A 27,539-nucleotide genomic window follows, 5' to 3' on the forward strand; every position below is an offset into this window, starting at 1 on the left:
TCGGTTTATCTTATCTATTTTCTCAGAAACACTCCTCGGGACAGTTCTTCAAATTCCTCCTCAAGTCGTCAAAGCATTTTTTTTCTTAGCTAGATGACTTGAGGATACGTCCCCTGAAGATGACACTATCATGTGTGTTCGTGTGACAGAGGATGCTTATGTTAGAAGGGAATTAATAATGATACGGCAATTATGGTATTGTATAATGAAGTCAGTAACAGTATTATTAGGTATTTTTTATGGCATTTCGTTCTGTGAAAAACTGTAAGAGAAAAAGGTTTCGTTGGAAAGAAGGCTTGGGGGCAGATTGACTGAAGGTGAAATGAGAAATAACAGAAATATCGTTCCCCATCAGAGCATCCAGCTGCATGATGACATCCTCCTCCCTGCCAAGTCCTGCGACTGATTTCCTGTTTGGGTTTGATTATCATATAGAGCCTCGCTAGTATATCATCCCCTCCCTCTCTTCTCCTCTCCTCTCCTTTAGTTTTACGAGTGACAGTTGGGAATAAAGTAGAGCGTAAATCTCTGGCAGTAATAAAGCTGCTCAGGCCAATGTTCCTTCCTAATGCTGGTTCGTCTCTCCCTCATCACAAATTTGTACTTTTTACAAGACAAGCCCCGACTGCCTTTCATTTCTCCCACTAAGTCATCCTCAAGTGTCAGCTCTCAATCCAGGTTTAAGAGTTTTGGGAGATCCATGGTCTAACGCAAATATATCCTCTAGTGTAGCAACAAAAAAGGACACACATATAAATGCAGTGTGTGCTCACGAGCTTGTCTCTCCACACAAACGTACCTCTAAAAACTTTTGCACACACATACACACCGTTCCCTTTGCCTGACCACATTCCTGTAAAGGGCGATCATGAATCTTGGCCAGGAATCCTGTGCTGGTAAAGCAGCCTGTGGCAGCACTCCTCCTATCCCCAATAAAGTCATCCCTGGGTGGGCAGGAGAGCCCCACACCTCCCTGACCTCCATCCATCAGCCGGGGGGAGTGCTCGCCTCTGCTCGCTGACTGGATCCTAAATCCATCTGCCAGCAGGCAGCACCAGGCTTCACACACACACACACACACACACACAAACACACACACATTACACACACCCTCCAGCAGCATCTAACCTGTCCGAAGCCCACAGGTGTCAAAACATGCACTAACAGCTCCAGACACAGCTCACCGTCTAATCAGTCAACTGTTAGATAATCCCGTCAAGTGGTCAGCTATTCAACTCTTGACTTATCACTTACAAATCCCTTTTCTGCTCCTCATTTATCATAATGGGAAGGGCACATTTCCATTAATTTAGGAAAACTTGAAGATCACAAGAGCAGCATGTGAATGATCTCATAAAGCAAACACAACACTCACATTTATGCTGATTACACCTCTCTATTCTGAAGCAGTATAAGTCATTCGACTGTAAGAGGAACTGAGTGGCCGCAGGTGGGTGTCAGGGGACTGAAAAGGGTCCCTAGATGTATTCAAAGAAAATTGCAGTCAGACTGGTACTAGTCTGACTCATTGTGCTTTAAAAAGTGAAATCTGTCATGACCAATCTCAGCATAATTATACAAAATAATCTCAAAGTGACACAGTAGTCAGTCAAAACTCAAGTTTGATATTCCCCAAGCCCCCATCATTCATCTGGTTTAATCTTTTTCACAATTTTGCTTGTCTGCAGAATTCTTATCTTAAAATTTAACCATGAATCAATCCAATGGAGTGCAGTATATCTGTGAAAATGAAGATTTTGAGATTACTCATTTTAAGGATTTAGCCATTTTCCTATCTGTGTTGACAGAGATCCTCATAAAACTGACCTAAAGAAGTATGATGCATGTTTGTCGTTTTCAAATATAAACAGCATTTTCAGATTTATCCAGCTTGGTGACAATGTAATCTAAGGATTGCTACTTTATTTGCACTGTGGGTCATTGATACAACCACATTACCGGACAAAGTTTCACAATTAATTTTCCTCAGTGCTTGATTTTGATGTGTTACTAATGATGTCGTCAAGTCAAAATCACCCCAGAAGAACATGGACTTAATATGCTTGGCAGAGACTGCCTTGTTATTCATTCAGACCTTACCACAGTTTTAACTGGAACTGTGCACAGCAAACTTATCTTGAAAAGATAAATAAATTTTATTATTTTACTGTTTGTTTTTATAGGAACAGCATGAACCAATGCCACACACCACAGCATTTATAGCCTAAGTCCGTTTGCACTGCCTGTCCGTAAATGGCCTTTCATAAAAACACACACAGCATAACAGCAACACAAAAGACATATTATAAATAGTACAAATTATAGTTTAAGTAGTCTCAACAAATGGCACCTGATCTTACAAAACAACATGCTTGATCGCCCCTCACACACTAGCAAAGTTTCCTTGATTCATGGCCTCGAAAAACACTTGAAAAGCACATTACAAAATTTCAATGCATAATCTATTCTGATCTGAGTAAACCACCAGAGTGAAATCCCTCTACAGCCGTGACCCACAATGGCCAGAAAACCCTTTTCAATTTGGGGATCCGCTGACAGACAGGGCCAATTACACTAGTTTCTGGTATTATTTTTGACAGCAAAACTTTTACATACAATTTCTCAGATGAAACTCGACAGCAACCAACAGCCCAATCAAAAGCCACAAACTCAACTCTGACTGACTGGATTCTCTTTGTAGAAAAATGATTCCCTGGGGTATAAGCTTGAAAAACACAGAGTCAGATGGTCATTTGACCAGTTAGTGCATGCTAGGTCAAACAAACACAGACCCTGAGGCTGCCATAATGTCAGAGGCCAAAGACTGAGAGCCGCAGCGGTGTGCAGGAAAACCCTGCCGCATATAGTAGAAATGCAGTCTGTAAACAACAGAGTAGTTCAGTAACATGGGTTTTTAATAAATATGTAGGGACACTGATACCTAAGACACACTCACACTCACACACACGCACACACACACACGTCAGCATACCCCAGTAGATCAGAGTCTGTTTCTCACAGGGGTGGGACTGTGGGAACCATGCTGTCACTTCCTGTGCCCGCGGGCCTCATCCAATCGTCATCAGATAAGAGCCACGACTCTGCCAATCAGAGCTGGGCCTCAGCTTCACATGACGGGGCAGGGGACACGATAAGGACATAACTTGCCAGGGAAAACGTCTTGATCTCAATTGTACTCCCTTAAACCCGACCCTCTCCCCCCTTCCCACCAAAATAGTTGTTTGGAGACAAGGTTTCTTTTTGTCTTTTGCCCATAATTACGTTCCCTTTCATCTGCCCCCCTGTTCCCCTTGACCCCTACTCTGGGGTCAGTGGCCAGGATATCCCACTCTCTCTGGGCCAATAATGTGCCTTTTAGGGGTTGATGAAGAGGGGCATTCATGCCAGGGCAGACAGGAGAGCAGCGAGGAGAGTAATCACTCCATCACACTCTGCCCCCGTCTGTCCCAGCTCCTGCCCAAACACCCAAACAGCTCGCCTTGCTTCTTACATCAAAGACCTGGACCCAGACTGCAGCCTCAGCCTCAGCCCTGCACAGCACAGAGGGTGACTGTGTCACCAGCCAGGGAAAAAGCAAAGTGGCTCACCAATGTAGTTGTGATCACCGGGGAAAACCCCCTGAGAGATTTCACAATCACAATTGTGATATAGTGATGGTATTTCTGCTGCTTAAAAAGATGATTCAAAGAAAGTCTCTCATTCTGGCTTAAGTGGAAGCACACTTATTGCATGCAATACTGAGATACACACCCACACTATCATCAAACACACCACTAAAATAGGATCGCAACAGCTGGAAACCTGCACAATGAGTCATTAAGGAAGTGAGTGAATTTTGGGGAATTTTCCATTAGCTAGACCTTGGGCCGTCACACAGGCCTTACATACATTAGCATTGTTCCTGAGCAGCTATCACAGGTGGTGGTCTGGCTTATAGTCTCTAGACACTGTCTGAGTTACACCAACTGTAGTCAGGTTGTGTCAACATTATGAATGTATTTTAAAGTGGAACACGCCAAAGGAGTGTCACAACATATCTATAGCATGTCTATGAGTATCTGTCTGGCTTTACTTTACTGTAAATGTTGGAGGGCCTCTCTTGACCCTGCATGCAAAGAACAATAAGCAAAGTGTGAGGCAGTATCTTAAAGCATTCCTCAAAAAGAGTTGAAGAATGACTGGAATTCTGCCAAAATCTTTCACACTCAAAAGCCCCGCACCCTAACTGTTACAAAAACCAACTGCACTGCGATACGGCAAACTCAGCTTTCAGGTCTAACACGTATATTTCATGGAACTGAAACACAATACAACAGACAATTCACACTAAGAACAACAGGGATGCTGTGGCTTCATCAGCAGTGTCAGCCACAGGCCTGAATAGACCTCAACCAGTCTGCCTGCAGCCTCCCAGCTTTTAGAGTTTCACTGTGATCAATAGCTGGATTAATTGCTGAAAGGGCGGAGGGAGGAGGAGCGGAGCGAGGAGGAGAAGGGGGGAAGGAGGTCGTCAGAGCCCCAGGCAGGGGAGGGTTTTCAGAAGGTGGGGGTTAAGATGGTGCTGACAGGCAGGGAAAGCTGAAGGGATTTAAAAGGCGAGCGGAGGGGAGCTGGAGTTGGAGCAGTAAGAGCTGGAGAGGGAGCTTCACCCCACCCCACCCCAGGTCACCTGGCAGCGCGCAGGGCGGCGGGCCGTCAGATTAGGATCTGAGAGGGGGAGATAACGAGTTTATTGCCCCCTGGACGGGGCTGTTGGAGCCAGGGAAGGAGGAGGGCAGGCCAAGCAGGCTGGGGTGGGAGGCTGAATGGTGGTGGTGGGCGTTTGTGTTTGTTTTAACCTGGGGAGATAGATGCAGCCAGGCAGGATCTTTATGAAAGAGCAGCCCGGCAGGGCAGTAAAACACAGAGGCTGGATGGTTAGAATACCAGCAACACCACTCAACCAACAGTTACAGCAGCTCGTCCATCACAGCCTCGACACATACATGCACTTGCATATGCGCATGTGCTCGGAAACACACACACACACAACTTTATAATCTCTGCACGTGTGTCTGTGTTGTTCCGTGGGTTAGCAAGTAGCTGCACAAATTGATTGTCAAGTGCTCAGTGAATAGCCCAATTGATATTGCAAATAATTATATTGCTTGCCATTTCCACCACTGTCCTAATTTGTGTTGAGTAAATTAATGTCCATGGGCCTGTTAGGAATTCCACTTCCTCATTGATCAACAATGTGTACTTTCATGTTATCTCCTGAGTTATTGGAAATGGGATAAGCCCGATCCTATTACAAGCAAACACAGAATAATGTATGAAATCTATATGTATTTCACACCACTGTGATCTTTGGTCACTGTATTCTGCGCACGTATTGGGAGCTTGTATTAGCTTTGCGTGTCTGGCCCAGGCTCTGGAGGAGAGATAAGGGGAGCGGATATGAGAAATATGAAAAATAGCACTGTGATAGGATGATCAGTGAGAATGAGCAATACCGGCCGCAGTGACAAATGGGACAGGGAGCCAAAGAGGAGAGCAATGCAAAACGGCATTAGAGCCAAGGACAGAATGATTTTCCAAGAGGAGTGGAGACGAAACATACTTTCTTAGAACGAACAGGTCAATAATAACCTCCTGATATCAGTCACTTAGTCATTTATTCTATTTCACATTTCTCAGTTCCATGTCATCTAAGAGTCTTTTTAACACTGAAACTGAAATACACTCTGTAGCACAGGTGCTGCTATGTTGCTGCATGCATTAATGTGTAATACTAGGGATTTTAAAAGTCTACGTTGTGATATATTTCTAATTTAAAGAAGAATGTAAGTTAAAACACTGGCAGCACCAGAGAAGACCTGCTTTATATCGTGCTACTTAATGTATCTCATCTTACAAAGACAAGATTAGATTACATGATATGTTTGGGTGATATTCAGGGAACAATCCACCCAAACAATTGAAAATAGACAGACATCCGCAGCATCAAGAGAAATACGATGAATAGCATGGATACTCCTCAAACACACAAACCCCCATGCTCTCTTCAACACTCACTCTCGTACACACTCTCAAAGAGATTTTGGGGCCCTGTGGAGCGGCACGTGAGCGGCCCTCTGTCAGCTGTGTTTGCAGTGAGGCAGGCGAGGGGCGCCCTGCACCTCCGAAAGAGGGTAGCGACCCAGGGAAATGTGAGAAAGGAGGGGTGCTCTGTGGAAAGGCCAAGGCCTGGAGAGGAGAGAAAAGAGCAGCCACAAAACAGCTTTCCTCCAGAGAGAGAGAGAGAGAGAGAGAGAGAGAGTCACAGAGGGGGGGGGGGGGGGGGCTAGGGGGGGGAAGAGAGAGGAGGGGTCTGTTGGAACAATGCCCCTTCAGCTGCAGGTGCAATGGCTAAGGCTGTGTGTGTGTGTGTGTGTAAGAGTGTGTGTGTAGTGAGCACTTTCTTTTTTGTGTTAATTGAGCTGATCTGTTGTCTTTTCTCTGCTGCAAGTTTAACTCACAGCTGATTAACATGTGGCCTTTCGGAGCTCCCGTGTGTGCAGTGTGTGTGTGCAGAGTGCAGAATTACAGAATGAGCTCCTTTGCCAGGGTGAGCAGAGTAATGACACAGGCACAGGGTGTGTAGACACAGGCTAACAGAGAGTGTTAACTCGATTTGCACTTGTATGGAGCACAGAGCAATGGTTAACACATCTGAATAAAGGCTTTATGTGCTACATGTCGTACAATTGGAAGTGCACAGAGGCGTCACTCAGCCACTAGATTAAATAGCATACTCAGAGGATTAAAGGCTTTATACCTAAGAACAGTAACACACTATAACAACCAGACATTCAGCTCACCTACTGTATTTACTTCCACTGTGCTTTACATATTGGTATCATAATGCATCACTTCCAACACAGCCATGATTTCAAGATGCAGTGACTTATTTTCTTTTCACAATTTCAAATAAAAACATAAAAAATGTCCATTAGGTGACAGTTATTGTGACCACGGCAGGTTAAACAAAGAACACTTTAATATCGTTGAGTTTGACATCAAAACACTTTGGCGACTGAACTTAATGAGGTCCTGGTCCTGACGCCAAGGGTCTGTCCCTCACAGCTGCCCCATGGTGAGAGATCATGATGTTCAGACCCCACCAGACTGGATGGCCCTGTTTGGACAACTGGTTCCTATCCTACACTCACATGAGGCATCGCTGCCACAGGAGGAAGGCCCCGCAGCCTGAGGGCACATCGGGGCCGAGCCTTAGTGCTAACACACTGGTGTAGAGGTGCCCATGTACCACTCGTGGGCTTTGGAGGTGGTCCTCACCTACACACGGGAGCAGAATTGGTGTGCATAAAGAGGGGATACATGCATGTCGGCTTACACACTTAACACACCTCAAAGTGAGAGCCTGAGGGCCATCGGCGGGGAGCTCAGACAGCCCCAGTGAGACAGAAACACAGAAACATGTGTAAGGCCTTAAAGAAGACATTCACTTCACAGAGGAGTGTGTCCCCTGTTCCTCCCCCATCCCACACCTCGGCCCATCCCTCTCACAGAAGATTATTGGGAGAGAGAGAGGAACAGAGGGTAAAGATGGGGAACGGTGATATGGAAGAGAGAGAGCGAGGAAGATGAAGACAGAAACAGAGAGATTTTGCTCTCCACCCCTCTCTGCAGATATTACTGCTTAATTAAAAGGGCAGCATGTGCTAAGTATTATTCCAGCTGAGATCTCTATCTTCAGCCTATGTAATAAGATCTTCAGCAGGCTTACAGCTAAATTTTCGAGCAAATTTCCTTCCTATTCTTTGCCCTTATTTCCTCTTGGCCTATGTCTGTTTTGTGCTGTCGCTGCAATCTTTTTGCGTTCCTGTATTGTGAGTATGTGTGTGTGCGTGAGCCAAGCGGGACTGTTTTGCATGTTAATTAATGTAATATTTTGTACACCACTCGGGAGCGTGTAAGGGTTCTCTTGAATGTGTTCCAATTAAGAAACATCCCCCAGGCACAAATTGGTTTGGACACACTGAAAATGTTCCCATATTTTTACATATTTGGGAGACCATGAAGAACGTGAACAAAATGCAAAGTTACATGCTGTACAAGTGTTGAAAAGATGTTTGGTTTCTGTGGAGTCTTACAGAGGAGCCCACTTCTCCTAAACTGTCAGTCCCAAAGCAATCTCTCCCTGTCTCCATCTGCTCTATATCCTGATGATGATTCATGTCTGCTGCTAATGCTGCAAATCCAGAGATGGTGGCCGGCTTTGGTGTCAGGCCGCCTGCTTTTTTATACGAACATCTCCACAACCATAACAGTGCAACAGCATTTTGAAGTTCTATCAGAAACTACAGTTACACCGGAATACGCTTTGGATTTCATCCAGGAAGAAAGACACAAAAATCAGTTTCAAAACAACTCATCTTAACAGGAAAGAAATACTGTATGTTTATATGTGACACACACTCACATATACACATAGAGTAGGCGTGATTGCCAAGTCATTCATGTATCATGGCTACTGGAGGGATGGCCATGAGCCCCTTTTGCATTTTTTCCAAAAGAGTGGCTTTGGACTCACATTCAATCATCTGGTAAATTAGTTTAATCCTGCAGCAAATCTGTCCCTCTCCTGGGACGTTTCCAGAGGTGTCAATCGGAGATAAGGCCTGTGTGACAATAAAGCCACCAAACCGCGGGGGGTGGGGGCTGAGGGCTCGGGGAGGGGGGGGGGTCTGCTCTTCAACTCTTCCATACATTCGATGCTATTTGATTTATAGAAGCAGAAAAAAACAGCCCTTTTAATTTCCATTAAACTGTTAAAGTAAGAAATGACAGGGACAGTTAATGTGCTGGTCAGAAGTGTTACCTTCAACAAATTACCTACAGCTGCACAGTTTCTGTGTGCAAGATGAAGAAAATGACACTGTGCAACCCTTCATTTAAAAATCACTGTATTACTGCTAGAATAAGCACAGAGTGGGTCTATATGAGTACTTAATAGTTTATAGGGACATTGTTTTTAAATCTGTGACGGTGACATCATAATTCCAATTATTATTATTATTGTACATCTGTATGGCATCATTGTGGGTTAGTAGCCTTTCTGTTACTTTACTGTTCGGTGCAAACAGCTGGACCAGTGATACACAGACATTCATCAAAGTCAAAAAAACAAGCAAACATATCAAAACCTAAACATACAGGCAGATGAGCACACATGCACACTGACAGGGCTGCACACACACACACACACACACACACACACACACACACACACACACACACACACACACACACACATTAACAGACTCTGTATGTCTCTGTCTCCTTCATGTAGAGACAAGCCTCCGCAGATCACTTCTGCCCTCTAATGACTACAAATGGGACTGTAGCTGCAGAAATGTGGAGTTAGAGGGTGGAATTAAGTAAAATGTAAAGATTAAGTCACCATTTAGCGTATACATAGTATGCAGAGAGTCAAAGCACAACATCATTAGCTGCCTGATTAGTAATTAGCAACAGGAAGCAACAGGGAGAGATAACCGACAGTCATCTGAGTAATAACTACCACGCATACTATTTTAATGCATTAGAAAATGCTATTGAATATAAACTGTCATCTCCATTATTTGATAGTAATGATATTTTCACATTATTGATTAATTATTAATTAAAGTAATACATATTTTAATAAGCACTTGTTTAAAACTTTGTCACTTCATTTTGAAAAAAAATCTGTATTCAAAATTATAATTTTAAAAGCTATCAGGCATTACAGTAATTACAATAAATATGTGATAATCAGTGGACTCAAATCCATCTCAGTTATTCAACACAAGAGGTGAATAGTGACTAAGTAAATATATTAAATATATGTGTTTTACGAGGCTCTGCATTTTTCTTCTTACTTGTATTAAAAATGTCTTTAACAGAGTTTTATTTGACAGTGCTGCATCTTCACTGTTATTAATAATTAAGGTGCATGTCTTCTCTTCCATTACATCAAGTTTTTTTTTACTTTACACTAGCACACACCAATGCCATAAATTTACCGATTTAAACTTTGTAAACCTATAAAACTTTCCACAAGTAGCGAGTGGAGAGCTAATGTTTTGCAGAATGGCATAACAGAGTTGGGGGGAGAGTAGGGTGATTTAATGTGAGTCATTTTAACATTAAAACAAGTGGGAGACAGAGGAAACAAAAAGAGAAAAACAGGGAAGGAAACTTCAAAATGCTCTTTGAGGAAAATGAGATCACAGGCTGCAATTATATAATTCTTGTCAAGTGATGGAGGCGATAGCCTACAAGGAATGCATGCACGCACACACACACACACAGATAAACTCCAGTGGGAGAATAGCCTTCTTGACTGCATTTTTAAATGCTGGAAAGTTATGGGGGTCACATGGGGGTCAGGTACAGGAAAAGTATGTGTGTGTGTGTGTGTGCGTCTGAAGTGTACATGTGTGTGTCGGGCCCTGAACACTGGGCCCCTGATAAAAGCACTTCTTCTGATTTCCTCCTTCGGTTTTTGTTTTTGTCCATTTGGTCCTTCTCTTTCTAGTTATGATGAAAGTCAAAAAGCCAAGCGTTCCCAAGTGTTCCCTGATGCCAAGTGCAGATTTGAAGTGGGAGCATGACTTATGAAGTGTGTGTTTTAAGTATGTGTGTGCATGTGCTTCAGTGTCTCAGGGCTCTGAGAAACAGTCAATCTTGATATGGCTCCTTCACATGGACAACACAACCGCATGAATACTAACATATATAATAAATATTCAGTAACAGTATGGAGTGCTGCTTCCAGATGAACGCTCAGAATAAACCAGGCATTCATGCTGTGGTCTACATATCATGGACACTACACATCTCCACATCTCACAGTTTACAAAACCCATTTACAACACCGGGAGTGAAACACAAAGGTCCCAGTCTGAGCCCTCGTCATCCATCCACACACCACACACACTCACATATATATATACACACACACACACACACACACACACATATACATAGACTGGTGGTGGGGCCAGGGGGTCTGCTGCTAGGTTCCCAGGGAGCCTCACTGGTCTGATGGAGGCACTTTGTCTGAAGCCGGGGCAGACTACAGCAGACTCCAGAGGAGATGCCTATCAGCTACTGGCTATGCTACGGCCTGGAGGAGAGAGGGAGGGAAAGAGAGGGACAGAAAAAGAGAGGGCGGGAGAGAGAGAGAGGACTACAGTGCAAGATGCTGAATGAAAAGATAATCAGCATCAACATAGAAATCAGGAAAAACGAATTGCTCACTTTAGACAAGAAACAAAAAAATTCCACACCAGCCTGAAATTTTTAAGGCCATATCAAGTTAAAGCAACTCACAGGAAATATTCATTTCCTGTGAGTTGTGTATGCCAGATATTGACATCACTGTTTTACTGCAACGGTCAAACGATTGGGATAAATCCCTCAGCGGGCGAATCAAGTTAAAGAGCCCAACTGCTCTCCATTGACAAAACTATCCCTCTGGCATGTGACGTGCTGTAGATAACGGTAGCAGTGGAGGCCATATGCAAGTGTTGACAGGCAGAGTGATGTATAGTGAAACTGAGGGAGAGTCAGGTCGGTGACACACTAAAGGTCAACAAGGAGCATGACCTCTCCAGGTGTGGCCTCCTCTCTTAGCTCCAACACGGCAGGCACCCTTCTGCACTTTTTTCATCCCCATTTTTATCCTACTGAATGATCTCTGACAGGTTTAAAATTATATAAAATATACAGTTCATCTTTCACTCTGACAGAGACTCTCTGACAGGTATTGTAAGGTGCTGAGCAATGATAGTAACCACAAAAAGCAGATACGAGGACAAATGCAATTCCTTTCTGCCGTCTTTTTCTCTAATCTCTCTCTCTGATTACCGAGGCAGTGCAGGGTTATGGATAGGGTGGGTTAGCCCGCGTAGTGGTAGACAGACCTAATGTGTGCTGTCTGCTGCATGGCGACTTCTTAGTTAGAGCATGAGGGCGCAGAGTATTGTGAAGGAGGGGTGGGCTGGAGGGACTCGCACCGTGACCCAAGGATCTCCACGGCCTCTGTCAGCGGAAAATTAGATTACAACAGTCGGACCAGGGGGTGACTGAGGAAGGGGCGTCAAGAAGTCTAAATATGGAGGGCTCAGTATGTCCATAATCACTTTATACAAGTTAGATTAACAAAAAGACTTATCTCCTCCTCGCTGTCCAGATTGCCTATGCTGGTGTCAAGCGTATTTGTGTGTGTGTGTGTGTGTGTGTTGTGAAACCTCTATACCACAAATCTTCTGCAACTGTCGTACCTCTGTGGTGTCCTTTTACGGTGAACCGGGAAAGAGAAGTGTACAGTGGAGCATAAACGGTAGTGATATGTCTGAACGGATGGTTTTGACACGGTTGCAGCCAAAACAGGTCAATTCAGATGGTGCCATTCAGAGAAGCAGGCACAAATACGTGAAACAGTATGTCTGTTTGGATTAACGTTTAACATAATGGAATGATCAGCCCGGGCTTGAAAATTGATTTTTTTTCCCTAAAAGATCCAAAAAGCCTTATAAACATTATGTTTTTAACTCGGTCAAAGCATAGTACACATACATGTGGCTGCCTATTTGAATAAAGATGATTAACTTTTGCTTTAGTATAAATCAGTTGGACATACAGTCAGTCAGTCTTGGAGACACAGAGAGAAAAGAGAAAAAAACAGGAAGAAGTCTGGTAGACAGACACTGAAAGCGCCTGTGGATGAACGGTGACAGCGGATGGCGGTGGTGACGAGACAGGGAAGAAAAAAAGCGGGAGGGGGGTGATGGACAGAGACAGAGCAGAAAATTGAAGTACATGTAACATGACACAAATGGACAAAAGTATTTAGCTAATGATTTATTATTAAACAGAGCAGGCAGCCCTCCACAGCCCAATCCCCCAGCCTAGCCCAGGCCCCGGCCCTATTGTAGGGAGATGGAGAGGCAGATAAGCAGGGCTGTAATGGTAGTCAGATGGCAGGTGGGCCGGCCGAATCCGGGGCTAATCACTGTTAAGTGCTGTGGAGAGGGGAGGACACGGGGCCTGGCTGAAACACTGTATCCTGGGGGGCATTGCGAGGCCAGGTAAGTCAGCCCAGGTAACTCACCTCGGCTGCTCAGGGAGACAGCTGGACTCTTGCACTGGTTGGCTAATGGTGTTAACTCAGGAGAGTCACCACAATGATATGTTACATCAACACACTCCCCTCCGTCTCCCTCTCTGTCTTGCTCTTTCAAACCATGTTAGGCTCTTTTGTACGTGCTCCATCCTGCCTTATTGCTTGGAGCATTTCCGAGTAACACAAGTGATTTAATCTGTCTGAGAGGAAGGAGAGAACACTGAGTAACAGAGTAACAAAACAGAGAGGCCTGTGGACTTTTAGACGGAGCTCCTCTGAGGTAAAACAAAACAACTTTAAGAAATGTTTATTTCACAGCTGGATGAAATCAAAGACTAAGGTAATGTATATTAAATTTTGTTTTAATACATGATGATAATTAAGGTCTAAGAATTATATACAAGCATCCTGTCATGTTTAGATGGTAACCCTAGATTTGCGAAACTCTCTCGAGCTACTTCAAAATGTTCTTGTCTCACTTTTTTATGATGTGACAACAGTAAAGTTAAGGTCGGGTTAGGTTTAGGCACAAAAACCACTTGATTAGGGTTAGGATTCGGGAAAGATCACGGTTTGGGTTGAAATGATCATTTGAAACATGGTGTGGGTTAAAGTTACTACTTCCTTACAAATCTCGCGAGAGTTTTTGCAAATCTAGACGCAAAGACCAAAAACAACACCAAAACAGCCATGACTGTCAAGACCATTTCCAAGGCCTTTATAATTTTAGTTCAGTCACATTTTTACATGTAGTGCCCCCTATTGGCGGTTGTCTCCACAGTCTGAGCTGCATTCGCCTCAGTGGATATCAGACTACATTAAAAAAAAAACAACAAGCGGCTTCTCCTACCACAGCATGAAATGCAGGCCGCCGTGCGTATAAACAGCGGATGACAAACCCATAATGAAGGCAGTAATTGGAACAACATTTCAGGTCCACCGTGCACGTCTCGCTCTGGTATCCCTGCCGCCATCAGGCCCTTTTCCCAAATCATTCCCAAACGTCCGGCAAATCAAAACAAAACACAAGGAAAGGAGCACAACTTTACAGAGCACTGACTTCTGATGGGCCATTTCTGCTGGAGACTCGAGTCTGCGCGGAGGTGGGCCTTACTTAGCCCCTAACATGAAACAGGCTGCTACTCTGGGCTACATTCAGCTGGGGACATCGAAGCCATCGGTGCACTGTTACTCCCGCACACATGAGCTGTTGTGTTTGGAAATAAAAGTTGCACAAAAAAAAAAGAGTTTGCACTGCACGCAATCTGCCCTGCCATAACAGAGATGTGAGGAAAAAATAAATGCAGACAAAGATGGACTTCCTCAATTTCCACTTTAACACACACAAACACCATCACCTTAAAACACACGCACACATCCCACCCCATCAACTGTATAGTTAGCTTATTCCTCTGGCTGCTCCCATAAAATGGAGTCGTCGTAAACAAGAGATGAAGTCATCTTGTTTTAGAAGAAGAAAAGAGGAGAGGTCAAGTTGAACAGAGAGCCTTAGTTAAATCATCTGCTTGTAGTAAACAGTTGAGAGAAACATCTATCAGCCAGGCACGTGCCACTGACAGTATAATAATAAGGTAGCGAGAGCTGGAGCGTGCACTGAAAACAGATGAGAGAGAGACACTTCTCTCCAGAGGCAGAGGGAGAGAGAGAGAGGGGGGGGGGGGGGGGGGGGGGGCGGGGAATGAGGAGAGAGAGGACAAATAGAAAGAGAAAAGTAGCTCATCACCTTTTCCATCAGCATGGCGGGTGGTGCTGGTGTGACTGAACACAGTAACACTGCGGACCCTGTTCATAATCACAAGGTTACTGTTCATTGTTCAACGTGACCCAGTGGACATGAGTGACAAGGTGGGCAGCCGGGCTCTGTGCTACTGTGCGGATAATTACCTCATGACGACAAAGTGAACTTTGATGTACAGTCTCCCACTGTAATGCTTTAATGACCTTAGAGCTGGTATTTGTGCATGTCCATGTATATGTTTGTGTAGAAAATGCCTGCACACACTCAACACATGTACACAGACGCTCATAAACGAGCACACTTGCTCGCTCACACTCTCATACATAAATACATACACACACACACACACACACACACACAAGGCCTCAGCCAGCCAGTAGGCTTGATGTCAATCAAGTGGGTGTCTAATTAAAAGTAACAGGAGGAAGCTGCTGGGGACAGCAATCGCTATCGGACTCCCATTTTCATATGAATGGCCTTTTTTAATTAAACTCAACAGCTAATAAGCCTCAGTATCCAGACCATGTAGCAGTTTAACAGACAAAGAACCACAAAGAAAACACACATACACACACACACGCACAGAGGAGAATGGGGGATGAGAGGTAAAGACAGAAGGATGAATAATGAAGAGTCAGAAGAAGAGTGATGCATTGCCTTTGAACCTGTTGGCTCTCCTTTGTTTGTGGAGGCGCTTTGCCAGCAGCTATTGTTGTCAACCAAGTTTATTTAGCGTTGATGGTATTAAAGAACACAGTCCAACAGAATTTGCCTTTGCCATGAGACGGGGAGAAATGAAAGAGAGGTAAAAGAAAGAACACAGAGCGCTATCTCTTTCTCAGATGAAAAGGAGAGTCTACAAACAATTTGGGCACGTGTGTGTTGGTTATTCTGTCCCACAGCTGAAGGGTAATTATACATTTATTTGACTTACAGTGACTGGATCAAACGTAAAACTAGAGCGGCTGCCAAGAAAGGAAAAACAATTACAGTATTTTGCCAAATTATTTGGAACATCCTAAAAGACACTGAACATAACATATGAAATAATACAAAAGTAAAATGTCACTGTAAAATCCAATCTTATTTCCATCAATGGATTTAGCAGCTATTGAAATAAAATGGAAAAAAAAGCATGACAACATAATTCAGCGACATGAATTTAATGCTTAGCGGCATTGGTTATATGATGTTCAGAGTTGTACTGCCAAGCTCTAACAATGACATTTAGCAGCTCCAAAAAAATTGCTTTGTTCATGAGCCAGACATAATTAATGTGTTGATCCTCTTGTATATGAAATTAGAAAGCCACTCAAATCCGGTATTTCTGAAAAAAAGATTTTCTTCTTCACCATCCCTCCCTTCTCATATCAACAGTGTGTCGGCAAACATACATAATCACACCAGGTTGCCAAGATCTGTGTGGAGAGAGAGAATGGGGACAAAGGGCTAAATAAATGGGACGTATGATTCCCATACTGCTAAGATTTCTCTGTGGAAGAGATTATGGTTCCGTTCTAACAAACACGACAAATCTCCATTTTCCCAACCTTTTACAGCAGATAAAGGGCCTTGGATCCCTTTTCCACACTAAATCCCAGATCAACTTCTCCTTAGCTATTCAAACCACCCAGCAGGTTGGTTCTAAAAGGCTTCAAAGTGAGCAGAGTGATAGCCAGCTCTGGCATCTCAAATGAGCTCTCCGCACCGCCGTGACGTACGCTCGATTCACTAATTCTCCCTCTTTCTTACTTCTTCAGAAACTTTTAACATCATGACCCCGAGAAACATTTGCAAACTATAACAATAAAATTAACTTGTAATGAGCAAAATAATTGCACATCAAACGCTGCTCGATGGTGGAGCACAAGCTTGGAAGAAAGGGCCCAATTTACAGATTACATGGCTCATGACTACCGAAGTTCAAAACACAGAGAAATTGGTTGTGAAGTGAGAAAAAAGGGCCCTTCCAAAACGACTCCGAAGCATTCTTTAAACTTGTGTAATGGATACGCTGCGGGCAACTGGGCGAATTTACCATGCAAAGAATCTCCATTCTGCACGCAGCACTTCAAAGGCGAAAGGAACTGAGTTTCAGGGAGCCAGTGGGCACAGGGAGAGGGGGGAATGAACTCAGCGATGCACATTTGTCTCCCGGAGTGACAGAAATTGGCGGGGGGTGTTCAAAATGAGAGATTTAGCTGATCTAGGGCAGAGTAGTCGTTCAGTCAACACCACAGTGCTTCCTCAATCTTCAAAAACAGAGGAAAATCATAATACAGACGGGGGAAATGCTGAGAAAGTTAAAATGGAAGGCAAGACGCATATCAAAACTCAGAGGGGTCTGGAGACATTTTTCTCTCCATTACTGAGACGTAAGAGAGAGTGAGCAAAAGAACGATAGAGAGATAGAAGATAGTGAGATAGATGGCTTGAGCGACTAGGCCAAGTTGCTGTGTTATATTTTTCTCTATCGGGCTTTTATGTTGTGTTGGCAGAGGAAGTAGAGGGGAGCAAGAGATTACATTAGCAATGATAAAGTGACCAATGCCATGCCGTGTCTTACCATCAGATACACACACACACAACACAACTGATTAGACTGGGAAACACCTAAAACCCAGATACACTCTGGGCTGCAGTAGCCAGCTGATATCACCTCCACACGTCCACATGCAGGGAAAAATGTCTGAATGATTTTACCAGAATAAAAACCAGGTGTGAAGCGCTACAGCTACACAGTTCTCCTTCTGTGCAACAATAAGTAGGAGTTGTAAAATCTGGTGATACAGTACTTCTTTGAGTTTTCATTGTAAAAAATGTCTGTCCCTTTTAAAGTGGTTGCTTAAGTTGCTACCAGTCGTAGTTAAAATCCTAAAACATGGTCACGGAAATTTGATGCTAAAATGTTGAAAGGTCAAATAAAACGTTCCTCAGACGAATGTGTTGGTATTTATTTAGCTGTCTCAAAATGTTCAAAAGAGACATTTTCTTGGCCACGATGTTTTGTGCTCATTTCTCACATTGCCTCCGCTTTCACCTCTCACTCATTCTGCCTCTCCTCCACCCCTCTCTCTCCCTCACAAGGCAGTCTCCTTCTCCTGTTCTGGAGTCTTATCTGATGGGAGCTCTGCCACTGTTTGCATAAAACACTGTTTATAAGGGGTTGCATATGTTAAAACATTAAAACGCACATTAGCGTGCATGCACACACACTCATACTGCACACAGATGTGCACACACTGACAAGTTGAGCTATTCTGACCTTGCTAAAAAGCTGGTCAACTGACGTGCGGTAGATTTGTTTAAATAAGGCTTCTCCTTTTATATTGTCAAGGAACTGAAATCACACACACACACACACACACACACACACACACACACGCGCCGTTTACACAACACACACCATTTAAATTGTTGAACAACAGTTTAATAACATGACATACACATTAATAACATGATTTATTAAGCGTTCACCCTAATGGTTTAATGGTTTCAAGTTAATTGTTTTTAAACTCTATTTTAAAAGAATAACATTACATGAGGGAATATTTTCCTTTCTCTTAAATGAGAATGTGGTTATCGATGCAGGCACGATGTAACTATACTATCAAAATAGGACAAGATAGCACAAACATAACATTATCTGTTATTACAATTACCAAGGTGCCAGCTGAGTGCTAATGAGGACTTATATGTCAGCTTTTAAAATCTGACAATAAACAATCAAAACAATTAATGTAGCAATAAGAGTAAAGCTGCAACTAAGAATTATTTTCTTTATTGGTTAATCTGCCATTTTGTATAAAATAAAATGGGATCAGAATGAGTCTGGTTAAAGACCTGTATGACAACACTCCAACAAAAGCCTAAACTTTTCTGAAGGCAAAGGCAGTCCTGTACTATCACTAGGTCAATATTTTTCATATTTGTTTGAATATACTACCACACATGATAGTTAGATACTTATTTGAAATGAAACAACAATGGGGCACTACACTCTTCCTTATAATCTCAACTTCACAAGACCATTTTTATTGAGTTTACGGTGCCCTCTTAAACATAGTAAAGGGCAGTGATAATTGCTGTGGCAGCAGTCGACACAAACCATTAGTCTTTCCATCAGTCTCGCTTCATTTTCCCCATTCTGCCTGGTGAGTTGACCGCTATTGTGCTCAATTAAAATTCCGCCATTTGTTTTCTCTGAAAATTAGGTTACTCCTGCAAATTTACACTAATTTACTTAACTTGCAGCCATTCAAAAGGCCCTGCTGTTTGTTTAACATGCAACTTGAACTCTGTGACTTTTACGTCAACCCTTCCTCCACCCATCACCTCCCCTTTTCCATCCCTCTCTATTCTTAGACCCTCAAACATTGATTGGTGGTCCACGTGGTTCAAGCCAGGGACACCTTTTCCTGTCTGGCCAGGGTTTAAAATAGTAAGCCAGAGAAAGTTTGATCAGTGAGGTACATCAAGGATGTGGTTTCGATTAGTTCACCACAGCACTTCCTGGGGGAAGTTTTCCTCTCAGCTCACACCCCTAGAGAGCGGCTTCTTCATAACTTAACTGCCAACAATGGCTCTCTATGCTTTGGTCCGTCGTGTCAATGTGTCTTTTCCTGTGTGGACGGAGCCTTTTAAACTGAGCAGACAGGGAGTACGGTTCCCAGGAGGTTGAGGAGTGAGAGTTGTGTATAGATAGGAAAGGGTGCTGTCAACAGAGACAAGCCTTTTGCCCTGACACATGACCTGACTGCTTCCGGGTCATGCCGTGATAGCCTTCCTGAAGGTTATTCAGAGTGCCAGCGGTGTTTCACATGACCTCCAACACATCACATTCCTCAGCACTAATATCATGAACCCCTTTCCTTTCTCTCTCTTTCTCCCACACACAGAGACACACACATACTTGCCCACTAACAGTCTGCTTATGTCACATCCGATCATGTCCATCCAACCGCATAGACTGAGTGTGTCGATCATGGCTGTTTGATGTGTGAACATTAGACTGGGGTGGGGTTAGTGTCAACAGCTGAGTCATGGGGGTTAATGGAGAAGACGGCGAGTGCAGGGGTCTTAAATGCAGCACGCTCTTTCTTTGGCCACGCGTGACTGAAGATCATCATCATTAGAGCCGGGATATTCTGCTATGAGCTCATCATGAACAGATGATGGTGCTCATTTGTCATGTCTAGGAGGAGAAATAACTCATTCACTCAAGAAAAGTGTGAGGTTGTGAAATTAAATTCTCAGGCTGTTGTCTATATTCTGGAGTGGAGTCAGGAAGTTGGAGTCGATGTCAGTTTCTTCTACACGCAAAGAAAAAAGGTAGTTTACTCTTACAGTCTGGACAATATTGATAAAATCTTTGTATTAAGAATATATCATGATTTACAGTGATGCATTTTTTGGGAATTCAACTGAGAAACTGTTTATAGATCAAATAAATAGATGCTTGCTTTTGGCTAATTCACTGAATTAAACATAAATACTTGACTTGTAAATCCATGCCAAGAAGTTGTTTAATAATAATAAAAATAATTTTAATAATAGTTTAAATTATTTTCCAAATGAAAATGCCAACGCTTCTTCTCCGGTTGCAGTTTATACAGTGTGAGGATTTACTGCTTTTCTCTGTTTAAACTGAATATCTTTGGGTTTCAAACTATTGGTAGGACAAAACAACTCTCGTAGCACTCCAGGAAATTACAATGGACAATTTTCACTATTTTGTGACATTTTATAGACAAAATAATTGATCTATGAATGAAGAAAATAATCTGCAGATTCATTTCTGCAGATTATTGCATCTCTATTTAGAATAAGATAGAATAAGATATCAACTGCTTCACAGAAAGACATAAAACTAAGAAAAAGCATAGATCAGGGTAAATAAATAAGTAACATGGATAAAATGAAATAAAAGTTTAACAAATTCAATAAAAGCAAATAAATACAGATAAAATACAATATATACACTAAAATACAAAATATACACTAATTTAATAAAAGACAAATCTAAAATAAGGTTTTTAAAGGGATTTAGAGCTTTTTCAGTAGAAACAATCTTAAGTTGTACTATATTGTCAATATCGCCCGACTCTTACAACGTATGTAACATACTATATACAAAAGGCATGTTAACAAATGTTGTGTGTTTATTATGAAATTGTAGAGTAATGAGCAAACTTGTGTCACCACTGCTTAAATGTACATACTCTGTGTAATTTTAAAGAGCAAACTTTTTGTGCAACCTTTGCTACCTTTCTCCTTTTTCTTATTGCAAATGTATTAACTACAGTCTATTCTACTAGATTACACCACGCATTGCATATTATTTATTTTATAATATAATGTTAAATTATATTATAGCACTTCACATATACATCTATATGACTATTTCTGGCAATGTGTGACTATGTACATCAAAGTGCCAGATTTCTTATAATTTCAACCATTTTGTGCTTTTGCCTGCACGGAGCCTTCAAACCAGATTTCTTATAATTTCAACCATTTTGTGCTTTTGCCTGCACGGAGCCTTCAAACCTCTGGGTGAACCCCGACTCTGTGCTCAACTCTCAGCGGATACACAAGGAGTTGTGTCTGGGCCCATTAAGGCAGGCTGGGGGTATTCAAAGGGTCCAGTGAGGTCACGTGATGGGTTCCCACAGCTCAGAAAGTCCGCTTCCCTAAAGCTACAACAGGAAGCAGAGTTTAGGGACAGACTAATGGACAATCATTATGCTTTCTGGCTCCGTTCACTCTCATTTGTTCTTCTAGTGTGAGAACATAGAGCTTCGAGGCCCCCGGCAAAGAAAGACACTGATATCTGCACTTTGTTCATTATGCTGCACAAGTGATAGCCCATTTTCCCATTTCTTGGCTTTTATTCATTTTAATTCATCCTCTAGTTGAGCCATTTCCCCAGCTGTCCTGCTCTGCTCAGTCTCCAGGTCTGTACTCTATCTCTTAATTCCCCTCTGATTTGTGGAACCGAATGAAGAAATAAAAAAATGGCATCTGTAAAGTGTCCTCTGCACCAAACCACCACTAAATTGTCAGTATCTTTGAAGCAAAAAACCCCATCTCATGTTCATTCTGCACTGCTAAATTACAAGCCCGCCTGTTTTGCCTGTGTTTAAAATGTGTGCATGTGGAGAGGTGCCATTGATGAAAGCAGCTAATCAAAGCACATTTTTCTTAAAACACAAGACAACTTTTACTTCCTCTGTTCTGTTTCTTCCAAAGTTAGATAACCCAGTATTATTTGTTACAATGGCTGACAGCATTCTGTCTTCCTGTCTCAGCACCTGTCCAGTTGGACACAAATGGGACAGAATGGATAGAAGAAAGGCTGGGGCAAAGGCAATATGGCTGCAATTGTTAAAGTATGCTTGAGAGACAGCCAAAAGAGACAGACCCACCAAACTGGGCCAAAAGAGAGCTCGCTGAATGGTGGATGCATGATGTGTGTGTACTTAGGGGGCAGCAGGGATGGGAGATGTCAACATTTTTTCTTGAGAGTGCCCATCTCCATTTGCATAATTTCCATTCCCCATGAGCAACAAAGAAAAGAAGGAGATGCTCATACAAAACCCAAACTGACGAGGGAACAATGGTGGCCTGAAGGGTCACTTTGTGGGAGCTAAAATTTCCTAAATCATGGTTTAATATTTTGTCAGGCTAGTTTTGGAAAATGCTACTTTGCCAAAGCTCAGCTCAGACCCCTGCTTTGTCTGATTTGACGAGCAAAACACATTAAAACTGAGTAGTTTGTCACATTATCAAAAAAACAAAGCCTTTCATTTCACTTGTCAGGATCCGTTGACTTTGACTTTGCTGCAAGCCAAAAATGAGCAGCAACAGATAAAGGCAAAGAGGATGGTAGACATACCAATGATTAATGCTCATCCTTCCAAAGTTGAGTTTGAGATGCATAATCCACTGAAGACCACAACCCCTATGTCACATCAAAAGAGTGGACAAATATCTCACAGAGGACCAGCAGCTTGGATGGACAGTTGCTTCAAAATTATAGTATGTTCTCCAAAGGTTTGGGTTAACTGTAAGAGTTCACAAACTAGGCCAATACACAACGAAGGACAAAGAGAAATGCAGATAGTTGTGGTTGCTGTATTGAAAGCTTTCTGAAAGGTCTGATGGTAAAAGGGCACACACAGCTGGCAGAGGGGCAGGTGTAGGGAGTGAGAGGGCTGATGTAAGGGCGAATGAGCGTGCAGGCAAAGATGGATGATGGATGGTGTTGATACAGGAGGTAGCAGCCCTGCTTTATCTAGGCAGCACAAGCCAGACCTGCCGGGGTGATGGGTGGGCTGTCAGCCCTTTGTTTATGGACCACCACCCATCTCCCATCTCCTATGCGCCCCAAAAGCCTAGATCACTCAAAAATAGCTACTACCTCCCCGCTCTTTGTCTCTCCATCTCTGACTCTCTTCCCTTTTCATTTTCTTCTCTAACAAAATGTCATATTGTCTCCCAAGTTTGTTTCAGATGTACAGTAGAAAAGAAAGAACACTATAAAACTGCCCATTCAATTTCTATCCATTGGTTGGCAAATGTGAAAAACTAAATATTACATTAACTGTAATAATTTTAAATGTTGATAATGGAACGTGTCTCCCAGACTTTTATGTCCACAGAAGAGGAAAGAGAAGAAAGAGAGCAAAGGGAAGAAGTGAACCTAATCCAACAATATCCCCACGAGTTGCACGCTTCCAATTAACGACTGGTTGGTTTATCAGTCTCCGACGGGTGATTGCTGTTTTTAATCATTTTCTTTCTCTACACGGTTTCTTCCTCTCTATCAGTTCTTCCCACTCTTATCATCTAACCCCCTCCTCACGCTGTCTCGCTTCCCACCCCATCTCTGTTCAGCGCTGACTCTGTTTCATCATGTTCTCATGCAGCCGCACTCTCACGCTGTGTCCAGCATTAGTGCCAGGTCTGTATGTTAAATAAAAACTTTGATGTGTTAGTTTAGAATCTGCCTTGGGCCACTGACGCAGCACCTTCCATAAGAAATTATCCAGGTCCACATACCACCTGTTTTAAATCTCCAAAACAAGAGTGTGATCAAGAAACAACAAAACTAGACTGAAACATTGAGACACTAAAGTCAGATCAAATAACTGGACAGAGAACCATACACTGACCCAATGTATTATAAGTTAGATAAAGTTTGAGTCTTTGGTTCAGGACAACAGAGGGTATGCTAAGGCCTTTTCTCCTGACTCATCCAGAAACACAGCGGTAGTCCTCTGAAAAAAAGAATCAACATCCACCTCCTCTTTCACCTGCCTTTGTTAGTGTGATTGATTTGGAGACCTGGAATGTGCCTGTCACATTGATCGATCTGTCCTCTTGATGGGGGGGGGGGGGGGGGGGGGGGTTTATCCCTCTGCCCGGTGGCATGGTAATAAATGGGGGGTGACGGGCGGTTGACGGAGCAGCAGTTATGGCTTCTTTAATTTACCCGACGCCTCACACTGACAGAGACTCATAACAAGGTGACACGGCGCTGTAATGGTTACGCTCAGTCACCTCTTGTCGTGCAGAGAGAGGGAGCGGGGGCGGAGGTGTATGATGTGTGTGACTTTTTGGGTTTGTGTGGCACAGAGATTGTGTGTGTGTGTGTGTGTGTAGGTGTGTGCAGAAGCTCACTGATTCGATGTTGCCTCTCCTCCCTCTGGTCAAGGTGTTATTGAGAGTGGGGCTGTTATCTCTGTCCATGAGGTTGCCCGCTGCCTCACGAACGGGAGAACACCAGCCCTACCAATCCCAGCAAGCCGAGCAGCAGGTCTGGGTGGGTCGTTGCTAGCCACATCCTCCTGGGTGGGCTATAACTCATCTCCAGACGGGGATAGAGCCTTATCTCAGTCCCCCTCCGCAGGCCTGCCCCTCGCCTGCTCTGTCTTAGGGAAAAGATTTTCTGGTGCCCCAGTATGTGAGTTATAGTTGGGGTTAAGGTGACTGAATAGGCCTGTCTGTTTGGGTTGTCTTAGTGAATTTATGTCTGTGTGGGCAGAGGAATGTGAAGGTGCGTGTATGTGCATTTATACAGTATGTGTATGTCTTTATAACTGAGATTTATTTACCATGCAAACAATCCCAAGTTGTGTGTCTGCTCATCTTAATGTATCCAATCCCATAAGGTGAAACACTATTGTCATAAGTTATTTAATCATGTGAAGGGCATCATTACAGTTGCATCTGAGCTTTGCCCCCCCACCCCCTTCCATGCGCACATACACACTCCCCTCCACCCACCTACCCCATCCACACCGCCTCTCTCTGTCATCTCGGCCTATCAATCAAAAATGTATTAAGTCTGGAGTCGGGCCGATCAAAGGCAGAATTCCTGGGAGGAGAGCAGATAAGGCCTATCTCATTAATAAGTGCTTTACCATCGTAGGGGCCCGCGCGCCTCGCCACACCCTGCCTGCCTCCCTTTGATATCTAATTATCCATCCGTTTCATTCTGTCAGAGAGGGAGGAGAGGGACGACTCACAGTGTCATCACAACCAAATACTTTTGCGTGTGTATGTGTGTGTGTCTGTGTGTATCAGGATCTGGGCAAGGGGCTGCACCAAAACATCATGACATACAGCAAATCCAAGCGTGCAGAGAGTGGCACATGTAAACAAATGCAAATAAGACGTTCTTGCAAAGGCAACTGGGCCCGCGTTTGCATGGCACCCCTCCTGAAAAGCTGTCATGCATATAGTGTGAGCCTGAGATGGAGAGAGGGATCTATTTTACAGTGCAACGCTAACAGCCAACTGCTGCTGAGACGCTGAGGCGGCTTACAAATCTACCTTTTAACAATCTGTAGGAGCAATGAGTCTTAAGAGCGCTCCAAAGAGCTGAAGACGGATAAGATAGTGGTGGGTGAGGAAAGAAACAAGATATTAAAACATCAAGGCAAGATACTGGGGAAAGGGGACAATAGAAGGAGTGCAAGGGTTAAGAGGATTTTTAAGAAATGCTGGGTAAGACTGATGGACAAAAGCAGAAGAAGAAATGAAGAAGGAAGGGAGAGGCAGACAGGAGAAATGAGAGAATGGGAAATGGGAGGGAGAGAAAGAGTAGGGCATTCTTTTCCCTTCTCTCCTTGGTTTTCTGTAAGAGTAGCTCAGGAAGATAAGGCTAAAAGGTCCGTCAGTCTGTTGTGGAACAATCCGTTCTGTGTCTCTCCCCTTTTTCTCTCTCTCTCTCTCAAGATACTGCCTTTCTCTCTGTCTAATGGCACAACTCAGATTTCTAGCGATGCCTCTCGTGATATGGCTCATCTCTGGTGGCATGGTTTACTGACATCACTTGTCCAATACAATATACTCTCATCCCATAAAGAGTGAACCAGCCTCAAGTCTAATGTGACAGAAAAACTCTGCAAACACTTTAGGCTACTTCCCCTTTAAAGAACAAACCTTAAAGTATAGCTAATATTCAAACCAGTGTCGTTTATTGATATAAAGACTGACTATTCAAAGCTACAATAAAGAGCTGAAATTATGTCTTCATTCAACCGAGCTGTTCAAACCCTCGTCTCTAATCGCTCAAAGCAGAGCTGGGAGACAAACACAAACCAAGGAGGATTTAGAAGAACAAAACTGACACAAAACACAGGCCCACATGCCTAACAAAGACTCCAAAGTCTGCCTCCCCATCCCATGTCGTCTTTTAAAAAGAGACCTTCATCTCTTGGCGTTCCTGTTATGAAGAGACTTTCTTCAAGAGGAGAAAGGAGGTGTGTCAAAGACATGGGTCACAATGTTTACAAAGACGACTTTTAATCCAATCACAGCATCCTCCTGCTTTTATTTCCTGTTTCATGGGATTAAAATTAAATGAAACATAATAAAAAAACAAAATTAATTTATGGCTGAATAACATATTTTTCTGTTTTAAAGGGATGGGTTTAAAGGGAATCTGCAAAGGAAATAATTAGAGTCAAAGAAACAAATCGTTTCTTAGACTTTAAAATTTATTTTGCATTTTTCTAAGGAAATATTTGATGCAAATGCATGCCCAACAATCACTGAATATTATCCAAAAAGACTTGTCAAAGTCTCAGTTCTTTTTATTCAAAAGCAAATAGAAGTTAAAACACCAGTTAAACAGTGAATAATCAGCTGCACATACATCTCTCTCTCCCTCTCACTACCTCTCTCTGTCTCTGACCTGTTGTGAAGCTGCCTGAGGGCTTGAATAACTGTCTGGTGCCAGGCTGCCTCACCCCAAGGTCTTGTGGGAGAAGAAGAAGAGGTCAGCAGAGGTTGGGGGGGGGGTTGTGTGTGGGTGTGTGTACATGTGAAGGTGTACGCCCTTGGCGGATGCCGTTCATCGAGCATGAACAGGCAGATGGATGGAAAGAGAGAAAACTACACAACAGAACACAAACAGAAGCACAGATGCATCTGAAAAAGATGCCAAAGTGGCTAGCTTTACAGGATATACTGTGATCTGTGATCTATAAACTCATGCCAACGACATATTAACGATAAATGAACTAATATGGATTTAGTTAGTACTCCATCCATACAGGCACCCTCACAGATTTAAAACTAATCAAAATT

The 27,539-nt window shown here is 43.1% G+C and overlaps 1 long non-coding RNA gene across 2 annotated transcripts in view; it reads right to left on the reverse strand.

Moving 5' to 3' along the window:
• Window positions 1-27,539, reverse strand: part of LOC121894674 — a 62,769-nt gene that overhangs the window by 27,175 nt on the left and 8,055 nt on the right. Inside the window, exon 3 of one of the 2 annotated variants that reach the window (XR_006095596.1) lies at window positions 6,877-7,341. The exons of the other annotated variant lie outside the window; for it this stretch is intronic. This is a non-coding gene — a long non-coding RNA (uncharacterized LOC121894674). Of the gene's footprint in view, window positions 1-6,876; window positions 7,342-27,539 lie in introns of those variants that run through there. 2 annotated transcript variants of the gene reach the window in all.

Source organism: Thunnus maccoyii, chromosome 3, assembly GCF_910596095.1.
Source record: "Thunnus maccoyii chromosome 3, fThuMac1.1, whole genome shotgun sequence".
Lineage (NCBI taxonomy): Eukaryota > Metazoa > Chordata > Actinopteri > Scombriformes > Scombridae > Thunnus > Thunnus maccoyii.